The sequence below is a fragment of the Cupressus sempervirens genome, chromosome 9, assembly GCF_028749045.1.
Source record: "Cupressus sempervirens isolate cs-2001-9-10 chromosome 9, ASM2874904v1, whole genome shotgun sequence".
In the NCBI taxonomy this organism is placed as follows: Eukaryota; Viridiplantae; Streptophyta; class Pinopsida; order Cupressales; family Cupressaceae; genus Cupressus; species Cupressus sempervirens.
In genome coordinates, this window is record NC_143126.1 from 763,765,581 (window position 1) to 763,776,197 (window position 10,617).

Below are 10,617 nucleotides of genomic sequence, written 5' to 3' on the forward strand. Positions count from 1 at the left end.
ATTAAGAAAAGATGTACAAAAAAATACATAGTGAGTTAGTGATAGTGCAACACATGTCTTAACAGGCCCAAGTGGAGAGCAAGAAATGATGGTCAAGTCCATTTTTGCATGGTTGGAGGCATTTCATGTTAATTCAAGGTTCAAGCTATGATAATGCAAATAGTGTGTTGGCAGTTTGGATCACAGTTTTGCACAATCACATGCATCTAATGCTAGTTGGATATTAAATGGGGATGATGCAAGATGCCAATTTTACATTTTCATCTGATTGTGGTAGTTAGGGGAATATGTTAAGGACAAGTTGTGAAGCAACAATATGGTTTATTCACAATTTTGTAAGGTAGAATGATTAATGAAGATAAAGGGTTGTGAATCTATGATTGATTGTAGTTAGAGATCAAACATGAAAGATAGAATATGACTAGTCCATGTGGTAAAGCTTAAAGATTGACTCCAGTTGACAAATAACATGGCTGACTTGGTGTACTAATAACAAAGGAAACAACTCTTTGATCATGGACCTAATCTTTTCAATCCCCTTTAACCACTTTCATCATTCCCCATGTTTGATAAATGTGATGAGACACCCCATCGTTTCCTAATGATCAATATAATTAGTTAGAATGATAATGGCCATCATTTCTGTCTTCTCAAGGTTCTATTTAGTGAATAAGTGATTTTCCTACATTTGGATGTGTACCATGATTAGATCATTCCCAAATTTGTAGTGATTGTTCTCTACAATCTTGAATACAGTTGTTGAGTTTTGCCTTAGGGTAGAAGCTTTTTGAATTATGCTTGCACTATAAAAGTAGATTTTGTGACCCTTCTTAGGGTCGATCTTTTCTCTAATTTTGTAGAATTTTATATCTATGTTCTATTACTATAATTTATTTTTCCTCTGAGTTAAAATACTCCTCTGTTATAAATCTTTCTCCCATTAATATATTGTGCAATACCTTCTTTCCTTTGTGTTAATGTATTATCTTCATTTCTCAACTATATGATTGTATATACTTGGCTTTTGAATGATATAAAGTGAAGTCTCTTCCTTATAACATTCTTTTGGTTATGATCTGTTAGAAATGCTTTAGAAAAACTAAGAGGGGGGGGTGGATCAGTTATTCAAGGTCCAAATGTCCTAATAAAACTTTTTCACTAAGTATAGTGAACCTATGAAACCAATCATGCATCCAAGCTAAACATATTTCATAGCAAGTTACTAAAAAATCAACATGTAGGAATAAGATATGAAAGATCAACACATAACATAGTGATTTATGTGGAAACCCAATTTGGGAAAAAAAACACCAGTAACATGCTACTCCTTTCTCAATCTTCTAAAGTGATGCCTTGTGAAAGGCCTACCTTGTTAAAGGCTATAAAACACATTGTTAAATGTGACCTAGTTAAAGGACTTCAATCACCCTGTTATAAGTGGACCTAGTTAAAGGACTTTAGAACATTCACTTGGAATGTCACCTTATTAAAGGATTTACAAAATGGTTGTTAAACCAACCTAAGTCCATATGATTTTACCCTAACTGATACAATTTCTAGAAAATAAGGACTTTTGATATGATATAACTCACAAAATAACTTGTAGATTTCAGATCTTAATTCAGCTCACAAAATTTGCCTACCCTTTAGTCTTTGTAGCTTAGATAGCTTTTCCTCCTTTCAATCTTTGTCTCCTTGAGTCTCTATACTCGTTGTGCTAGTGTAATCACCTCTATGGTCACCTATTAAAGTAGAGTCTCTATACTCTATTCCTCTCTCTCAATGCCTTCTCCTTGACACCACATACTCTCTTCAATCAACTTCACTTGCTTCTTAACCTATAACTCCTTAAATAGAAGTCTGGAATACTTTTCCTACCCTAATCTTCCTGCTCTTATTTTTGGTTCAAATGGATTAGGTAAGATTCAATGAATCTACCCTTAATCTTGTTTCTTCTAGAAACATCTTGTAGAATCCACTTGTAGTCTCCTAAAAATGGTTAACCTAAAATTTTGTGCCACTAGCACAACATTCTTATCTTCCATCTCATTTACAAAATTCAAGGTAAAAAACTTATCATCTTAGATCTAGCAAATCTTTGACTTTTCAAATAATGTAGTAACTCAGCAATATTAACTTTTTGATACTCAACACATACTATGTTACTCAGTACCTACTATGGATTCACTCGACATCAACCAAGTTTTACTAATGCTTGGCACTTATTACATTTTTGTCTAGCTTAGCATCTGAACTCACTTGGTACCTTCTATTTCACTTAGCATACACTAGATTTTGCATTTTCTCGGCACTTACTAGTAATCTACTTGGCATGAACTAACTTGCTCGGCACCCACTAATGAATTTAGTTAAGATTTGCAAACAACTTTTTTACAACATATTCTTCTAGAGTTTCTAAGTGTAGCCAACCTCTATATCTTCAAGTGTGTTATCAATACATCATTTTACTATTGTCTTAACTGATCCTTGTACTTCATTTCAAAACCATAACTCAACCTTTTCGTTAGGTACTTTTGTTACATCTTATTGATTAAATCCTCTTCATCAATCAACTAAGTGATAGTAATTGGATCTTATAAGCAATTTTTATTCCAGCAAATAGTAGGTTTGACATTAGTGACAAAAAAATGATTGAAAATATTCTTTACCAACAATCTCCCTTCTTCTCAAAAATGTCCCTTTTTGAATAGTGATCTTTTCAATCAAATTTCAACAATCTCCCTCTTTGGCATTGATGGCAAACCAAACTGATCAACCAATTTATCAAGATGCTAACTAGGTTAAAATAGTAAGTCAAATGCCAAAAAAAAAACTTTGTATCCAAAATTATTCATTCTATTAGCAACTTTGAATTTGTTATGACTCCCTCTGAATTTTGTAACTCCATCTTTCAAAATATTAGGGATATCTCTTTTGTTTATACATTGTCTTTTCCCCTTCTTTTTTTTGTTCTACTCCGTCTCTGATCTTGTCATCTTGATTGATTCTTGTCTATGTTGTTTTCTCCCTCTCTTCTCTAACTTTCCACTTTGATTAGTTTTGTTATTTCTTCCTCTTTGACAAAAATGTCAAAGACATATCAGTTCAACATCTTATCATGTAAGTGTAGCATTTGCACGAACTCTAATTTCTCCCTCTATCACCTTGCTTGTGATTTTTTTTGGAATTTCAATATTTTAATTACTTTAGGTAAAACCTAAAGCAAGTATCCTCTGCATCAGTTTATATCAATTTAGTAATCAACTCATTTGATATAGGGCAGTCTTGCTACTACTCAAATAGCCTTAGATAGGGTTACCACCCCTAACTTACCTCTAAGATACTCAAATGCGTCTTTAGGTAATGGTTTTGTGAAGATGTCAGTAATTTGTTTCTTTGAGTTGACATATTCCATCTTCACTTATTTGTCTTCCACTAGTTCTCTTACATAGTGATTCTTAATTGCAATGTGCTTTGTTTTGGCATGCACCACATGATTCTTTGATATGTTGATGACACTTGTATTATCACAATAGAGTATCATAGGTTCAATAATCTCTTCCTTTATACCTTTCAATAGGTGCTTGATCCATACAATATTGGTGCAGTTGATAGCAGCAACAACATACTCAACTTCAGCTATGGACTGTGAGGTACAACTTTTCTTTTTGCTAGTCCAAGTGACTAATCTTTTACCTAAAAATAGTTCTCCTCCACTAGTACTTTTTCTATCATCCATATTACCTCCCAATTTGCATCGGTATAGGCATTAAACTCAAACTTTTTAGTCCTCATGTAGTATAGACCAAAGTCATATGTTTCTTTTAGGTACCTCATTATTATCTTTATTGCCATAAGATGATTTTCTCTTGGGTTTGCACAAAATATTGCCACTATTCCAATAGATAATGTAATGTCTAGTCTACTATGTACAACATACTATAACTTTCCAATCATTGATCTATACATTGTTTGATTTACTTTAGCTCACTCATCATTCTTGGATAACTTATGTCCTATTACCATTAGTGTACTGACTAGTTTTGAATCTTCTAAGCCAAATGTTGTGAGTATCTCCTTGATGTATTTTGATTAGGTCACAAATATGCCATGTTTTAGTTGATGTACTTGCAATCCAACATAGAATTTGAGTTTTCCAAACATTGACATCTCAAGCTCATGTTTCATCTGATCAAAAATATCTTTGCATAGTATATCTTTTCCTCCAAATATTATATCATCAATAAAGATTTCAAATATTAAAATGTCTTTACCTTTTTCTACCTTGATAAATAGGTTTCTATTGTCATCTATTCTCTCAAATCCTATCTTCACTAGATATTTGTGAAGTCTCTCATTCCATGCTCTAGGCACTTGTTTCAAAACATAGAGTGCTTTATGTAGTTTACAAACCATATCCTTGTTGTTTTCATCAAAAAATCCCTCTAGTTGTTCTATATAGACTTCCTCTTCTAGTATAACATTCAAAAAAGTAGACTTTACATCTATTTTGTAAACTTTAAAACCTTTGTAAGTAGCATATGCAAATAGAGTTCTTACACCTTCCATTCTTACAATATGGGCAAATGTTTCTCCATAGTCCAGTCCTTCTTATTGTCCATAACCTTTGTAGACTAGTCTGGCCTTATTTCTTGTGATCTCGCCATTCTCATCTACCTTATTCCTAAATACCCACTTGGTACCAATCATATTCTTATCATTTGGTCTTGGAACTAAGGTCCAAATTTTGTTTTTCTCTATTTTCTCAATCTACTCTTCCATAGCTTTACACCAATTATCATCTTGTAGTGCATCTTTCACTATTTTGGGTTCAATCTTACTTTGTAGGCATGATTCATTCCTTAGTTTATTCCTTATCATTGGTCTAACTTCCTTGTCACCAATAATTTGTTCAATAGGATGATGTCTCTTCACATACTTGGATAGCCTTTGTTCTTTCCTTATTTCCATGTCTAGTCTTTCATCTTTAGAGTCACTATGCACATCTATTCGAGTAACTCAACATCTCTTTCATGTGTACTAATTTTAGAATCAAAATGTGCATTATCTTCATTCTACAACTCAGCTTCTAAATGCAACTTGGCATTCATTGGTTGTGACTCATTTGATACTGAAACTTTTTGTTGATTCCCAACTTGATTGGCAGCTTCTTCTTTAGTAGGCATTCCTTCATAGAAGTATACAAAGGATCTATACTGTTTTGGTTTCTTGAATTCATCAACTTGAACTTCTATATGCTCATCAAAATTTATATTTGCACTCTCCACAATTTTGTTAGTGTTAGTATTCAAACACTTATATGATTTACTTCTAGTGGAGTATCCAAGGAATATGCCTTTATCACTCTTTGAATCAAATTTTCCATTTCTAGAATCTTTAAGAATATAGCATCTAAAACCAAACACTTTGAAATGTTTTACATTGAGTGAGTGGCCATACCATAATTCAAAAGGTGTTGTATTTGTACCTTTCTTGACTTGTACTCGATTCAGGGTGTAGATAACAGTATTAATAGCTTCTCTCTAGTACTTTAGAGCAACATTCTTCTCCATCATTAATGTTCTAGCACAGTCTATCATTGATTTTTTCCTTCTTTATACAATTCCATTCTATGATGCAGTTCTAAGTGTTGATGTTCATCTTTTAATTCCTTTGTCATTGCAAAATGTCTCAAATTCTTTTGATGTTAACTCTCCTCCTCTGTTTGATCTTAGGCACTTCAAACTCTTTCTTGTTTCTTTCTCAACCCTGGCCAAATACCACTTAAACATTTGAAATGCATCAAATTTTTTCTTTAAGAACATGATAGTCATCATCTTAGAGTATTCATCAACAAACAACATTATATATCTATATCCTTTGTAGCTTGGCACTTCTATTGGGCCACATAAATTTGTATGGACTAATTCTAGTACTTCTGTAGAAGTATAGGTTTTGTTTTTGAAAATTGACTTGGTCATATTTCCTATCTAACACTATTTGCACATTGTATTGTCAGGCTTCTTTAGTTTAGGTAAACCTCTTACTTTCTTCATTTTGCTTATATTAATTAGATTATCAAAGTTGACATGACATAGCCTTTTATGACATAGCCACACATCATCAAATCTAATGAGAAGACAGGCTATATCTTCCATATCTAGGTAAAATATATTACATCTAGTTTAGTCTCCTTTTCCTATCAGATTTTTGTCAATATCATAGATTTTGGTAGTTTTGTTTCCAAATTCTACTTTGCATTCTACATTGCCTAACTGTGACACACTCAATAGATTGTAGTTCAATCCTTCAACATAATATGCATTATCACATGAAATTTTCTTTGTAAGCTTACTAGAATCTTTTCCTTTGATTAAACATGAAGCATCATTTCCAAATCTAACACTATTTCCATCATACTGGGTAGAAGTAAAATTACTTTATCTCTTGTCATGTGATGTGAGCATCCACTGTCTATGATCCATCTATCATTCTTTTTCACATAGGTTACCAGTGTTGTTGCCTCATCTTCATCTGACTCACCCTTTATGGTGACATAGACTACCTCATCATCATTTTCATTAGAATCCTCTTCCTCAACAATGTAGCACTTTTTGCCTTTGTCTTTGTAATCTCTGCTATCATCTTCTCTTTTTTTCTTTTTCTTGTTGCCTTCTCTGTAGTTATTTTTCTATGTGCATCTTGTAGCAATATGTCCTACTTCATTGCAATTAAAACAAATGATAGGCAGCTTACCTTTTCCTTTGTGAAATCTTCTAGCCATCAATGCTTTCAATTGTTCCACATCTTCTTCATCTGTTCTACTATCACTAGATGTATAATTTGTCTTTCTTTTCTTCTTCTTTGGTTTCACCTCCTTAGTGTCTTTTGACAATAGCTTTTCCTTGAAAGTAGATTCAAGATTCTCAGGTCTATAGTTGTCAAAGTTGGATAACTCAAATGTAGTAAGTCTTCCCACTATACCTTCAAGAGTTAGCTTGTTTCCTAGAATGCATCTTAACTCTTGGATGGATGAAACTCTAATAGCATAGATGGGGAGCAAGGTTCTTAAGAATTTTCTATTAATGGTTTCATCATCTAAATGATCACCCAACCTTCTTATTGAACTTACTACTTTTATTCTAGAGGCATATTGCGCAATGTTCTCACCTTCCTCCATTCTCATGTCATCAAACATTCCTTTGAGGCTTTCTCTTTTTTCTGTTTGGACATTTTGATCTCCTCCATAAATATCTAACAAAGCTTTCTACATCTTGAATGTAGAGTTACATCTCTTGATATCATCAAATTTAGCATAGTTGAGGATAGAGGCAATCTCCAGCATTTCTTGATTGTGTTCCTTCTTTTTCTTCAAATCTTCTACAGTAGGGACACCAGCTAGATCAACATGTTCCACTTTAATTGAGGTTTGTACATGATCAACTACTAATCCTAGGTGCAACTTCATTAAACTTTTTCATGTAGTGAAGTTATCTCTGTTGAGCTTGGGAACTTCTCTCTTAGACATCTTGATCTTTTTTGCTTCTAGTACCTTTAACCTAAATTAGTAGATGGCTTTGATACCAATTTTTAGAAATCCTTTAGAATAATTGAGAGGGTGAGTGAATCAATTATTTGAGGCCCAAATGTCCTGATAAAATTTTTTCACTAAGTATAGTGAGCCTATTAAACCAATCATGCATCCAAGCTAAACATATTTCTTAGCAAGTTACTAAAAAATCAACATGTAGGAATAAGACATGAAAGATCAACACATAACATAGTGATTTATGTGGAAACCCAATTTGGAAAAAACCACTAGTAACATGCTACTCCTTTCTCACTCTTTTGAAGTGATACCCTATGAAAGGCCTGGCCTATTAAAGGCTACAAAACATATTGTTAAATGTGACCTGGTTGAAAGATTTCAACCACCCTATTAGAAGTGGGCCTAGTTAAAGGACTTTAGAACATTCACTTGGAATGTCACCCTGTTAAAGGATTTACAAAATGGTTATTAAACCAACCTAAGTCCATAGAATTTTACTCTAACTAGTACAATTTCTAGAGAGTAACAATAAGGGATTTTGATCTGATATAACTCACAACATAACTTAAAAATTTCATATCTCAATTTAGCTCACAAAATTTGCCTTTCCTTTAGCCTCTACAGCTCAGAAAACTTGTCCTCCTTTCAAGTTTTATCTCCTTGAGTCTCCATGCTTGTTGTGCCAGTGTAATCACCTCTATGGTCACCTATCAAAGCAGAGTCTCTATACTATGTTCCTCTCTCTTGATGCCTTCTCCTTGACACCACATACTCTCTCCAACCAACCACACTTACTTCTTGACCTATAACTCCTTAAATAGAAGTCTGGAATACTTTTCCTGCTCTAATCTTCTCGCTCTTATTTTTAGTTTGAATGGATTAGGTAAGATTCAATGAATCTACCTTTAATCTTGTTTCTTCTAGAAACATCTTGTAGAATCCACTTGTATTTTCCTAAAATTGGTTAACCTAAAATTTTGTGCCACCAACTCAATATTCTTATCTTCCATTTGGTTCACAAAATTCAAGGTAACAAACTTATCATCTTAGATCTGGCAAATCTTTGAATTTTCAAATAATGTAGTAGCTCGACACTATTGACTTTTTGATGCTCGACACATGCTGTGTTACTTGACACCTATTGTAGATTCACTTGACATCAGCTAAGTTTTACTGATGCTCGACACTTATTACATTTTTGTCTAGTTTAGCATCTAAAATTCCTTAGTACCTTCTATTACATTTTTGTCTAGTTTAGCATCTAAAATTCCTTAGTACCTTCTATTTCACTCAGCATACACTAGATTTTTCATTTTCTCAACATTTATTGATAATCTTCTCAACATGAACTAACTTTCTCAACACTCACTAAATTAATTTAGTCAAGCTTTATAGATAGATTTGTTACAACTTATTCTTCTAGAGTTTCTAAGTGTAGCCAACCTCTGTATATTCAAGCATGTTATCAATACATCATTGTACCATTGTCTTAAACGATCCTTGTACATCATTTCAAAACCATAACTCAACCTTTCCCTTAGGTACTTTTGTTACATCTTATTGATTAAACCCTCTTCATCAATCAACTAAGTGATAGTACTTGGATCTTATAAGAAATTTTCATTCCAACAAATAATAGGTTTGACATCAGTGACAAAACAATGATTGAAAATATTCTTTATCAACAATCTCCTTTTTTGAATAGTGATCTTTTCAATCAGATTTCAACATGATCTACTTATGGTTGTTGGATTAAGCAAACATTTAATCTGTATACTTTGAGGTTATATTGATGAACTATGCATTCTTTGGAAGAGATAAGGTTGAACATACTATTTGGTGTATCGCCTCCTCTTAGATTATATTAGGTAGTTTATTTTCATGCATTCCTTCTCCATTTTCCTCTCAAGAAATAGTTAGGTGCATCTTGATAGTAAGGAAGCCGATTTTCTCTAGAGATTCAATCTCAAGTCACAAACTCTCACACTTTAGAGATTGTTTCCATGTTACATAAGGCTACCTTTAGGTAAGACTTTAGGAAAGGGTGCAAGATTTTGTGTCAACAGTTTCCTTTAGAATTTCTTTTCTTTTAGTTGTAATGAATTAAAGAAGAACTAGAGCATATACTTTGCGGTCACCATCTCAAGTTTACGCTCCCAAATTATTGAATTAAATGAAGTCAATGTACTATTTTATGTGAAAATCATGATGTTATCTAACCATATAATCATTGTGGAAGGATATCTAATACTTCATTAGTAAGTTATTAAGTTGAACAACCATGAAGTGAAGAAGGTAGTTGAGTTGATGTATAGAAGAGAAGATAAGGAATTGAGTAAAACACAAAGCTTGACTGAGTGATAGTTTCACTAGGTTAATGATACAGAAGATTAAGGAATTTAAGAGATAATCAAGAAAATAGTATCAACCAAGTGATAGTTATGGATGAGAAAGATGAAGAAGAAAATGTAATAGTAACTGAGCCTATTGAATACTGAGAAATCCAATGAAAGATGAGCTAGAAAAAGAATAGTAGAGACTGAGCTACCCAGCATTGACCAAGTAGATGAACATAGTGATGATTGAGTGTCTATAAAATAATAGTTTGTGAAATAATCAAGTTTGAGGAAAACATAGTTAAATTTTTGGATTAGTTAAAATGTTTGAATGATAAGGATTTATGAGATGACATATTTAAGGAATGAATTAAGTTTTTTATGTGATCAAAGATAAAAATTTAATGAGATGTTTTAGGAAGTTTCAAAGGAGAAGAATAAATGATGATCATATTCATTTAACTTGATTGAAATTGATCAAACCCTAAGATCTACAGTGATGTTTAAGTAGAAAAGGTCAAATCTACCTATTTAAGGAGGCATAAGAGATGTTTTCTAAAGTTGGTTCATTGTTTATTGACAACCCAAGTGGTGAGTGGTAGAAAGTTTGACATTTGATGCCATAGCTATGATCTTTAAACATCACTAGGAGCATAAATATTAACTATACCAAAGGAATGATTATTGAAAGATGATAAAACCCATACAATTATGTGCAGGAGGTCAACTTGA